Source organism: Acipenser ruthenus, chromosome 7 (genome assembly GCF_902713425.1).
Source record: "Acipenser ruthenus chromosome 7, fAciRut3.2 maternal haplotype, whole genome shotgun sequence".
NCBI lineage: Eukaryota > Metazoa > Chordata > Actinopteri > Acipenseriformes > Acipenseridae > Acipenser > Acipenser ruthenus.
In genome coordinates, this window is record NC_081195.1 from 35,818,915 (window position 1) to 35,831,852 (window position 12,938).

The window sequence follows — 12,938 nt, forward strand, 5'->3', positions numbered from 1 at the left end:
TGTACAACAAAACGACAAAAAAAAAAAAAAAACAGTAGTGATCGAGTCAAAATTGGAATTAAATAATTATAATGCAGTGGGGTCCCTAAGCAATGTTTGAACCACACTCCCATGCAAAGTTTAATCAAATTCAGGCGTGTGGTTCCCAAATAAGGCTCTGTACCTGCTGGTGGATTCCGAAGACTGTGGAATAGTTTAACATGCTGAGGCAATAGATAAACAATGAATTAGTGAAGGAGTTTAATAAATGGATGCGTGAAAAAGATCAGCATCACTGAGGTGAAGTGAAATGGTTTCATAGAAACTGGACCGCACATGCAACAATGCAGACAAGAACTCAGTGTACTGCTGGCCAGCAAAAACAAAAAGGTCACCTTGATACGGCAGCCAGAGTTGGTCACCATCACATTAAGCATGTTTACATAACTCTCCAAATACAAGGTGTCCGAGATACAAGGCTTTCGACTGTACTGTATGTCTGCAGTCCTGTTTACATTAGTCATGTAATAGTCCTGTTGTGTAGGGTATGAAGCTACTGTAATATATCTGGAAGTGTTGGGTCTTTATCATCCAGAAAAAAAGTTCTTCTTCCTCCTCAAAAGATAAAGGTGCCGTTAGTTGCTGTTATTGGCAACAATCACGTACAGGCTTCCCTCAGCAACATCATTTTCAGGCATTACAGTGTTTCATTGATAAGAACTGCAATGTTCTCCAACAGCGACACATTTAGGATTTGTTTTCTTCTGTTCTTTTAATAATTGTTCTTTAACCAGTACCACACATGGCGCACTACAATTAGCCTAGATTTTACTGGGACAATGGGGCAGCATTGCATTCAAAGTTGCAATGCAGTTATTATCCAGATACACAGTAAACTCACATCAGATAGGTCCCACGCTCTAAATACTGGCATGGTTACTGGACGCGGACTCGCGATTACTCATCTGAATAGAGACATGACCTCCTGCACAGAAACATGATTGTGTTTTGCCATGCAAATCCCTGTAATTCCCTTCCAGCTACGGCACTGGACGGCTGTTGCAAAAAATGCAAAATATGCTTACAGACGGCTTGAGGGATGTCCAACTGCAGGAAAAACAAAAGTCAACATCTGTGGTAAAATGGAGGTCCGAATTAAAACGTTCAGATCTGTCAGAACGTCTGTCTGTCTACAAGGGGGGCAACTAGCCTGTGTCATCACTTCAGCTTGTTACTGTTATAGAACAGTAAAACTAAATAATTCTGTCCCCACAGGCAAACTATAAGGGGAATGGTATTTCAGATCAATTGTGTAATTAATGCGTTTAATTAGTTTTATACTATACAAATAATGAAAACAGATTTGAAGGCAGAAGGCATTCAGTATCTCTCCTTAAATGCAGGAAAAGGTCAATTTGCCAACTGAAAATTCAAGCTTGAAAAGAAACATGTAGCTACTGTAATGGAGCTCGAATTATGTTAATTAACTTGATTATTCTTGCGACTTTCTTGCAAAACAGTTACTGTACAGTTGCCGGTAAATCAATTCATTTCTCCTGGTTGCACAGGCTTTTAAAACACGCTCTTCACATACAGTCTTCTGTAGTAACAAATATTTAAATAAATAAATCAATCATGTCCACCATTTATATATTTATTTGGCAGGCGCCTTACCCAAGGCAATACAAGGTTACAATGCAAAATCAATCTTTAAATACAGTATAGTTTATATTAAGTGTAAATTATACTAAAGTACAATATAGGTAATTCTGTCACTTAGCATTCTGACTGCGTTTGCCTTACAGAAAAAACAAGTCACTGTAAAAGGATGAGTCCTGTGACATTGATAAAAAGGTGGCTTCTTTTACTAAAATGAGCAAACAACAACAACAAAAAAAAAAAAAATAATATTCTCCCTCCTATCTTTTTCCATTCAGCTAGTCCACTTCACACATCAGCTAATCCCTTATTGTACTGTGCCATGCGAAACGCTACAAGTCTGAGCCTTTGGAGAGCAGAATCTAATTTTTCAGTTCAGCAAACCTTGCGCACCAGAGGGAGTTGGAAACAGCTACTGTACACATTCTGTCTGCTTTTAAAAGCTCTGGGTTTCCTTCCTGCCGATTACAATCCTGTCAGGGCTGTACCCTCCCATTCTCGAAGCCAGAGCACAGCAACAGGGGTGCGTTTCAATGGCCATGCAAACTAGATGAAGGTGGTGATCATGAGAAGGCTACTCCTCTGTGGTTGCTGAGAAATGGCTCATAATGTTACTGTAGCACAGACATTTGAAGTTCACACTGTATAAATGTACAATAGAGGGGACATCAGTGTTTAAGGGGTGTTGCAATAGTTTCCATTTCATTAACATTTAAACTTTAGGATTAAACTTGTTTAAACCGATTGGGAATGTCTGTAACCAGAAAAGCCATTAGAAAAAGCATCACTTAATACATTACTGCAACATGAACGGTTTAGAACTATGCATGGCTTTTAATCATATGGAAAAGACTGAAGAAATACTGAAAATGGCTTCCACTGTACACAAAGGCCCAACACCTTTTTTCTGGCCTGCATATTTTTGACAACGATTAAAAGCTCTACAAACATTTAACACTTGGCTCACATGTAAGCATTATAAAACCCTAGTAAGCATGACATTCAGAAACAACCCCACATCAGCACTAATGTAGATACACTGATCTCCCAGCCTGGGGAGCAATACTGTTTCAGGTGCCAGGGTCGTTTGGAAGAGAACATGTCACTAGTCAACTGCATACAAAAAACACAATTAAAAAAACAAAAAAAAATGGAGTATACTACCTTTCCTAAAACTCGAAATAGTAAATTCATTTTGTAATAGTGCACAATTATTCACTTAAGTACAGTTTACTTTTTTTGTACATTACAGTACCAAACAAAACTGCATTTGATTTTAGCTGCATATTAAAACTAGTCTATTTGGAACACACTCGGTCACCAGTGTTTGGTTCATCATTACACAAGTGATATTTTTTAGCTGAACGGTTTATGATTAATTAAAAAGGCTTTAAAATCTTTGCTTCCACAGTAGAACTTTAGAATACTGCACAAAGACAAAATGAACTGCTGCTGTAGGAAAGTCTCTCCAAGCAGAGAACAAGCCCACCGCTTACAGAGTCACACTGCAGCAGACTTCTGTCTCCAAGTCAACTCATGTGTGAACATTTTAAAAGACTACAGAGGGGTTCACCCCTCCTAAAGAGAGCGCTCCAAGACAAGGTTCAAGTTCACCCAGTGTTCTACCATTCAGATGGCAGCAACTTTGAACCCTCCCCTGCTTCATATTGTTGGGTCTGTATTGAGGTTTTATGGAGCATTAATAATTCAGAAAGTAAACTCTTGTGCTGTGAATAGGCTCTGGCCTGCTGCAGAGAAGCCACAGCAGCCAGCGTCTACTGGGACTGGGGTTGTCAGCTGAGGCAGTCCTTAAATCCAGACCCCCTCCCAAAACACCGATCCCCCTGCCCCAGCTCGAGACTAGGCCCCTTGCCCTGGAGACAGATGCCACCGTTTTCCCAGAATCCCCCTCTCGAGAGCAGAGACAGAGGCAAGGACATGCAAATCAGCCCTCCACAATCCATCTGCCCACAGACTTCGTAATGCCATTCCATTTAACTCCTTCACTGCAACCGCATGAGCTTCTCCCTCCAGACTCAAAACACGCTGCTTAACCCCTTAAAATCACCAGGTAGGCTCTCCTTGTTGCACAATTCTGGCTATGGTCCAGTCCAGGTCTTAACTCCAAGTAGGTCCTAAATAAGTTGAAGCTGCACCACTGCTAAAAAAAAATCAAGCTCACTGAAATCAAATAGACAATAGATTCAGGTAATGCCTTCATCAGTGTAGCAATACTGGACCACAATATAATACATTTGTACCAAAGGGTACATTTTGACTTTTGGTGGTTTGGAACACAATTATGAATCAAGGTTCGAGCCTTCAGCAGTGTAAATAAATTGAATAAATTGTTGTGGGTATACACAGTACAAGACAAACCATGTAGATACGGCCAGGTTTGCATATCTGCCTCATGCAATATGAGCATACGTGTGGATTTCATGGATTACTGTTTCAAAACGAGGGGAGGAATACAAATATGATCACCTGCTTCAGGGTCTGTCATCCACAAGTCAAGTCTGATTTGCTGCAGTTTAAAAAAAGATAAGAAAATAGGCACTTCCTCAGAACTTGAATGCCACTCAGAAACATCCCCAGTTCAATACTAAACTTCAACACTTCGTGCAACAAGCAGGGAAATGTTGATTTTATTCAGGTCAGTAACAATTTTATAGTATCTATCTTATCAAGTGCAAAAATCAACATATAGATTCACAGAACAATATATTAGAAAGGTATTTTTATTATTTGGCAGACACCTTTATCCAAGCGTAAACTAGCTGCAGTCTGATGATTCAGGTTTTTAGGAATCTTAAGTGTCCTGCTACAGACATAACATAAAGACATTAAGTTTTTCCCCTTGAAAACATGATGCTATTAGAATAATATTTTTAAAAAAAACAGTGCATGCACAAAAAGGGTCTTCAGAAATCGCAGAGTACAGGAAAGGTTACAAATATTCATATACAAATCGAATGTTAAAATCAGATTAGAGCCAAATGAAATTCAAAACGTCTATGGGGGAGGCTTGGAGTGTATGATAAGTGTGATAAATGATGCAAAATTCAAGGCAGTTATCATGTTCCCCATGTAAAGTGTAACAGACAGACTGACATGATCAGCGCAGAACGGTCCTTATTTGTTGCATGAGGACCCAAATGATATTTATTTATTCACATTTATCTCTTTTGTAACCACATTTCCACAGTAAATCAGCCAGACTCACTTATAGGCAAAATCTCATAAGCATGTCTAAACATCTCGTACCCCACCATTAACCTGCCCCACCTCCCAGTGGATGTATGAAGTAGCACACAGCCCACAGTACAGGATGTGTTATTTCTTAATGATGTGTATTATATCCACTGGGAGCAGAGGGCTGCAGGGGGCAGGTTACATCCAGTGTAACCAGGGGTGCTTTAAACTTGAGTTTTACACAAAAAGTCATCAGGATGCGATACCTGAAAACAGAGGAAAAATATTATCCTAGATACACTGTCCCAGTTAGTTTCTGGGCGTCTCCTCTCTTACCAGAGGCCGACACCCGTGACTTGGATCACAATAGCTGAAATTCTAGCGCTGCTGGTCACGGATGGAGCATTATGAACCCTGGTAACCTCAAGTTAAAGGGGGAGTGATAGGGTAGTGTTACAGGGCAGCCTATGGACTTACAAAAGGCCATCGATACTGTATAACATACACGCTACCTCCACTCCCACTCCAACAACACTGTGAGCAGAGACTCAGAGGCCACAACTAAAGCCGCAGTGCACTTTGATCAAACATCAAAAACTGAAACCACAGATGGGAAGGGGGGATGACTACACCACGATATAAAAAAAATTCCATCTTTGAAGCGGAAGTTAATAGTTACAGTGCCTTGCGAAAGTATTCGGCCCCCTTGAACTTTGCGACCTTTTGCCACATTTCAGGCTTCAAACATAAAGATATGAAACTGTAATTTTTTGTGAAGAATCAACAACAAGTGGGACACAATCATGAAGTGGAACGAAATTTATTGGATATTTCAAACTTTTTTAACAAATAAAAAACTGAAAAATTGGGCGTGCAAAATTATTCAGCCCCTTTACAATCAGTGCAGCAAACTCTCTCCAGAAGTTCAGTGAGGATCTCTGAATGATCCAATGTTGACCTAAATGACTAATGATGATAAATAGAATCCACCTGTGTGTAATCAAGTCTCCGTATAAATGCACCTGCACTGTGATAGTCTCAGAGGTCCGTTTAAAGCGCAGAGAGCATCATGAAGAACAAGGAACACACCAGGCAGGTCCGAGATACTGTTGTGGAGAAGTTTAAAGCCGGATTTGGATACAAAAAGATTTCCCAAGCTTTAAACATCCCAAGGAGCACTGTGCAAGCGATAATATTGAAATGGAAGGAGTATCAGACCACTGCAAATCTACCAAGACCTGGCCGTCCCTCTAAACTTTCAGCTCATACAAGGAGAAGACTGATCAGAGATGCAGTCAAGAGGCCCATGATCACTCTGGATGAACTGCAGAGATCTACAGCTGAGGTGGGAGATTCTGTCCATAGGACAACAATCAGTCGTATACTGGACAAATCTGGCCTTTATGGAAGAGTGGCAAGAAGAAAGCCATTTCTTAAAGATATCCATAAAAAGTGTCGTTTACAGTTTGCCACAAGCCACCTGGGAGACACACCAAACATGTGGTTGAAGGTGCTCTGGTCAGATGAAACTAAAATCGAACTTTTTGGCAACAATGCACAACGTTATGTTTGGCATAAAAGCAACACAGCTCATCACCCTGAACACACCATCCCCACTGTCAAACATGGTGGTGTCAGCATCATGGTTTGGGCCTGCTTTTCTTCAGCAGGGACAGGGAAGATGGTTAAAATTGATGGGAAGATGGATGGAGCCAAATACAGGACCATTCTGGAAGAAAACCTGATGGAGTCTGCAAAAGACCTGAGACTGGGACGGAGATTTGTCTTCCAACAAGACAATGATCCAAAACATAAAGCAAAATCTACAATGGAATGGTTCACAAATAAACATATCCAGGTGTTAGAATGGCCAAGTCAAAGTCCAGACCTGAATCCAATCGAGAATCTGTGGAAAGAACTGAAAACTGCTGTTCACAAATGCTCTCCATCCAACCTCACTGAGCTCGAGCTGTTTTGCAAGGAGGAATGGGCAAAAATTTCAGTCTCTCGATGTGCAAAACTGATAGAGACATACCCCAAGCGACTTACAGCTGTAATCGCAGCAAAAGGTGGCGCTACAAAGTATTAACTTAAGGGGGCTGAATAATTTTGCACGCCCAATTTTTCCGTTTTTTATTTGTTAAAAAAGTTTGAAATATCCAATAAATTTCATTCCACTTCATGATTTTGTCCCACTTGGTGTTGATTCTTCACAAAAAATTACAGTTTCATATCTTTATGTTTGAAGCCTGAAATGTGGCAAAAGGTCGCAAAGTTCAAGGGGGCCGAATACTTTCGCAAGGCACTGTAGCTATAAAATAAACCTTGAAGCAGAAGACTTGGGAAGAGAACCGTTTAATCTCATCCTACTAGTTTAAAGATTTTCCCTACATTATTCCTGACAGATTTTCCTGGTTTCCATTTCCCGGATATTTTTCTGAAGCTGCTATAAAAAATAAAAAAAGTAGAGAATTTTATCAGTAAATTAGATTAGTAAATCCAGTAGTTCTAAAGACCGTCAACTTTTCTGTAGAGAAAAAAAGGGTGGCTCTGTAAAAATAGACACTTCAAAAAAAAAAAAATTTACAAAAGGGCTTGGATAATGATTTTAGAAGTGGTTTTGTTTTACTATCCCCTTAAGTCCAATTATTGCTGAATGCTTTAAACCCATCCCAAGTACTGAGTGGCAGCAAATTCCTACATTTCTATTGGAGACTCTGCTAACAGGGAGGATTGCACATGCTTGAGATTTCAAACGAGATTACAATTAGAAAACAGAGGATTGCTCTTGCTCAGGAAGCTTGACAGGAAGGATTTACAGTATAAGCTTGTGGGATTTTAAACCGAATTGAAAATTGTGGCAAAATGTAAAAAAAATGCCTAGACACACAAAAACTGGAACATGCCCGTGATCATAAGAGTTTCGTTGTGGAAGACAGCAAAGGAAAGAAGGGACAACCTAAGTGTGCAAGTACTGTCGAGTTACTGTACATTAGTGCCAGAAAGAAAAAAACGCCCAAGAATTTTGCAAAGTAATCAGAAACAATATAATCTCATACAGTATATGAATAGCGAAAGATTTGAAAAAAAAAAAACGGGATTTCAGAGTATTTACATAAAACTCAAAATAGCTACAAACAAACAGCAAAAAATGAAATAAATAAACATTGAAAAACAGAAGCCCTAATTATAAAAAAACATAGCAGATAGAAAACCTAACATGTTACAATTACAAACACACACAGTGACCAAGGGGTTTATTTTATGAAAAATGTGTTTTCTGGTGCAGTAGTGATTCGGTCCTCTCTCATAGTGACAGGAATACATACACACAAATTTACTGCAAGCGAGTCTTTGGGAAACCCAGAATAAGATGTGATGGAATAGAAGGGGGAGGGGAGAGAGCGCAGAGACAGGTAAGAGGGAGTTCAGAAAGAGCAGTAATTAAGTCCCCTGATTCACATCCTAATGATACAAAAGGGATTGATTTCTTCCTCCACTGCCTTTGTAACCCCCTCTGCAGTACGTGATGACCACAGCCAGCAGTGAATGCAGTAACGTTCCAGTTCTATAGAACAAGCCTGTCTCTGACACCCATCCCTTGACACAGCTGTGAAAACACAATTAGAGTCATCAGTAACATGACCTATATATACTGTTTGTAAACAAGTAAGACAGACTAATGCTTTCATAACCCCAAACTCGAATGCTCTCAATAGTTTGCGCTAGGGGTGTACTGAAACTCCTTCCCCCCCCCCCCCCAGAGTAATTGCCTTTAAGAAATGTGAAGTTGTTAAGTATTAATTAAATGGAATAAAACATGTTCATTACTCAACACAAAACAAATGAGGCCCCTCGGTTTCCCTTGTTTGAACAATTATTGAGTATCAAATCAATAACTCTCTGGCAGTGATATTTAATTAAAACCTGTTGTGATCAATCTAATGAAAATGAAAACTAATGTATATTTTATAAGTGATTATTGGTCTTATTCTTTCATTTATTTGACATGAACTCTCCCCCCCAATTTCCTTAGAAATATGTGATCTCTGCAGTGAATTGTGGGATTGTAGTCCTGGACAAGGTGTTCTCATTAAACTCCACAAAGAAATACATATCCCAGTTTCCACAGCAGTAGCAATTGTAATTGTAATTGTAAACATGAGTGACAGGCAGATTTTCTTGTTTTGAAATTGATACATTAAAATCAATAGGTGTGTTTCGACTTATTTAATACCTACCGACAAAGACTTCCTAAAGGGAATTGCTCTGAAAATACGAGTGTCTTGTTTGTGCTGATCAGGTTTTCCCAACACATTTCTCATTGAGCGACACAATATCGCTCTATTGAAGTCTTCCATTTGAACCTGTAATCTTGGGTAGAAGCAAGTGCAGTCAGCATTCAAATGCTGTGTTTTAAAACATTCCTATTTACTTAGCAGAAAACTACGGAAGGCGAGTTTTAGTGTAGTCCTATATTTAGCCAGCTTTTTAGTAAACTAACCCTTTTTTTTCACCTTGGCTCTAAGAGCTCCCTTGTATGGTTATTTTAGCCAAAAGGGTTGGACAGATCTTAGTCCCGACCAAGTGTCATCAAAATTGAATGCATGGTTTCTCTAGATAAATATAAGTTTGACGTACAGACTGATGGACCGACAGACAGCCTGCATGACTGCAGATTTTGATGTACATTAAATTGCATTGAAAAATGTCCTAAGCAAGTTTCATCAAATCTATGACATCCTGTACTTCACACCAGCCTCCACTTTCTCACTACAAAAGCATTATAGTTTAGCACTTCAGATAATATTGCACATAGCTAAGCGCGTACATAGGTAAGCAATAAGGCATGACAGGGTGTGTGATATACTCTAACATCACCATGCCCCGGGTGCGTTGCAAGTCACGAGGTGAAGCCGAGGCTTCAACCGCCCGGGAAGTGGCGATATCAGAATATATTCATTTTCAGAATGGGATAGGGAAATTCTGTAGTTCAAGGAGAAGGAGCAAAGCGATCAGAATGGCGAGTTTTGAATTGATTTGAATACTTACTTTTGCCTTTTCACTATAACTAATCATTGGTGTCTGATTCAGACTCATTCAATATCTCATGTACACTTCGGTTTCCCAACATCCAGATAAATCTCGTCAGTCACGTTTATTGCAATAAATTCCAACATGTCTGCAGTTTTTTTTCTAAATTCTACTGGCGTATGGATATCTAATCAGTGATTTGTTCCTTTTTGAAAAGAAGTGCCAACTCATGATGATATGCTGCAATAAACACCCCCATGTGACCGGTTTTGACCAATCAGGATAGAGAATTTAAATACCCATTTTGGAACGTACAGTACAGCACTAATTTATTCAGTGGAATAGTCTTCAGACCGTTAAAATTGAAAGGGACCGACAAAGAGTGGTTTTAACGGGAGGTGGTCTTTAGAAATACTAAAATAAACTAAGATTCAATGACAAACGTTTTGGCTTGTCATTTTCAAGCTCTTCAGAAGTACTGTGGATCTTATCACAAGGAAGGTCTACTGTACTACACAATTTAAAACTGTACGAAACCAAATTTCTCTTGGTTATACGCTCAGGGACCAATTATGACAGCCCTTCATGTTTTACAAAGTGGCAATCACAACCAGCTCTGCAGAGTCTTGGGGAGTGGAACAGCAAACCTTTCAAACTATTCTGCACAGCGGTCTGCCTGCAGGTTCACTATTAAGAGAAGTGCATTAAACCAATCTAGGATTCCCAAGGATAAAATAAATGCAAGAGTCTGGAATACAACCTTGTAATGCTACAGTAGCACCACTGAGCGGAACACAATGTGACATGCAGAACTACAAGAGGAACATGCTTGTGGCCATTGCCGATATCCACTTATCATAGTTTCTTTTTTTTTCAGGTTCCACTTTTAAGCAAATATTCTTTCACATGGATTAAACACAGTAAACAATGTGCTTACTGTAGGACTGTCCCAAACAGCTTTGTTTGTGGTTATTCTAAGAAGCTTTTAAGGAAGAAGTGCATTACTCAGCTACTAACTTGCTGAGCACACCAATAGTTTTGTGCGGACCAAACCCTCCAAAACAAACCCAGTATGAACACAGCCAACAGATGCAGTCTTTCCCAAGCCAACGGCCAATGGGGAATTTACTGTTAACAAGCCTACCCATCAGTGGACACCATATAGCCTATTGTACAACGATAGAGGCCACCTCCGTGACAGGCCCACTGCAAACAAACCATCAGATTTCTGATTTGGCCACTCCGTTATTTTGAAATGTCACTCTGTCACTTTGTAATTGCTGCATTTTATACAGTTATTATCAGTTCAGTTGTATTTTATGTGTGACATCATCCAACATCCTACACGTTCCAAAGTGCCCCACGAAATGCATGTGAACTTTTGACAACTGTTCGTCACATATAACATCACTCAGTTACAAGCCATGGTTTATCCTAATTCAAGTTGAACGTTTAGTAGAGTTGTAATGATTTATTGGGTATCAATGAATCGTGATGCTTTCTTTACATTCTATATTGTATCGTAATAGAAATATTTATTTCTTGTATCTCTATACCAGACCAAAAGCACAGCAGAACTCATTGTAGTTCACATAGTGGTTCTTGAATGAAGAATAAAACGAGTTTTAGTGTTAAACACATGCTCTTAACACAAGAGTCCTTCATTAAATGATCATTCTTCTTATGCATCATACAAGCAGCACACCAGGACCATCACATGTATCACAATACATAATGTTTAGTTAAATATATTGATAATTTTAAATTAGCAGTAGTTGTAGAGTTGTAATGTTATTGAATTTTAATTTTAAAAGGGTGCAAATTACAGGTATTTGATTGAACTGAAAATAGTTAGCACTTTCATTTACTGCTAAACTTAACTGCTCTTGTCTTGCCAGTTTTTTTACTATTATTTTTTAAAATATGTAAGCATTTCTTCCTTTCAGAAAACATCTTTCAGGATATACATTTAATTGTAAGTTTAAAGTTGTTACCTTCACATAACCCTCCAGACACACACAGCTGCTCACCCAATCCCATGTGAAAAGAAATACTACCGTGCTGTAAATTCTCAGGCACCATTTCTAGGACAGTGGTGCAGAAGAGGCTGGGGCAATGCTATGGGGACTTTCACATCCACATGCTTCTAAAGAAGTGTGAATTTGAATACATGTTTAAGTTTCAGCTTTACCAAAGCTTCCAGAGCTTTGATTTGCGTCTTTCACCCCAGGCAACCTGAATTAGGAAAATATTCCCACTTTCTTACAGGAGTTACCCTGCCTCGCTTCGTTCATTATTTTAAAGTGAGTTGCAATTAAAATACGTTTTCCTTATTTCTATGTTAATATGGTATATCACCTTCATTCACCCCCACATTAAATGTCACTAGTCCCTGTTTCACTGAATCTTTTTTCTGCTCCACCAGAAATCAAAGTACAATACACTTCAGAGTAGAGCTGCAAAGAAGGGTACATTTTGATCTTCGAAGGTTCGGAACACATTACCGAAGGAAGGTTCGAACCTTCCATGGTACTCATTTGCATAATTTACTGGCGACGTCACCATAGCTACTAGTTTATATTTGATTGAAAATCCTATTACAGGTAAGCCATATAAATGGAATAAAACATTCACATGTAGTTTAAAAATATGTTATATATAACAGTATTCATGTTTTTATAATTAAAAAATAAAAATACACGTTTATACGTAAATGAGGATGCTTGTGATACAAACAGTAAGCTTAAGTAAGCTGCAGCGGACTTAACCAAAACAAAGTTACCATTCCAAGCAGGTTATTATTATTATTATTAGTTATTTCTTAGCAGACGCCCTTATCCAGGGCGACTTATAATTGTTACAAGATATCACATTATTTTTACATACAATTACCCCATTTATACAGTTGGGTTTTTACTGGAACAATTTAGGTAAAGTACCTTACTCAAGGGTACAACAGCAGTGTCCCCCACCAGGGATTGAACCCACGAGCCTCCGGTCCAGAGTACAGAGCCCTAACCACTACTCCACAGTTTACTACTACTAAAAATAGGACTCTTATCAAGTGACCT

At 39.0% G+C, this 12,938-nt stretch overlaps 1 protein-coding gene across 3 annotated transcripts in view; it reads right to left on the reverse strand.

Moving 5' to 3' along the window:
* Positions 1-12,938, reverse strand: part of LOC117414553 (chromatin remodeling regulator CECR2-like) — a 69,648-nt gene that overhangs the window by 42,903 nt on the left and 13,807 nt on the right. The window lies entirely within an intron of this gene.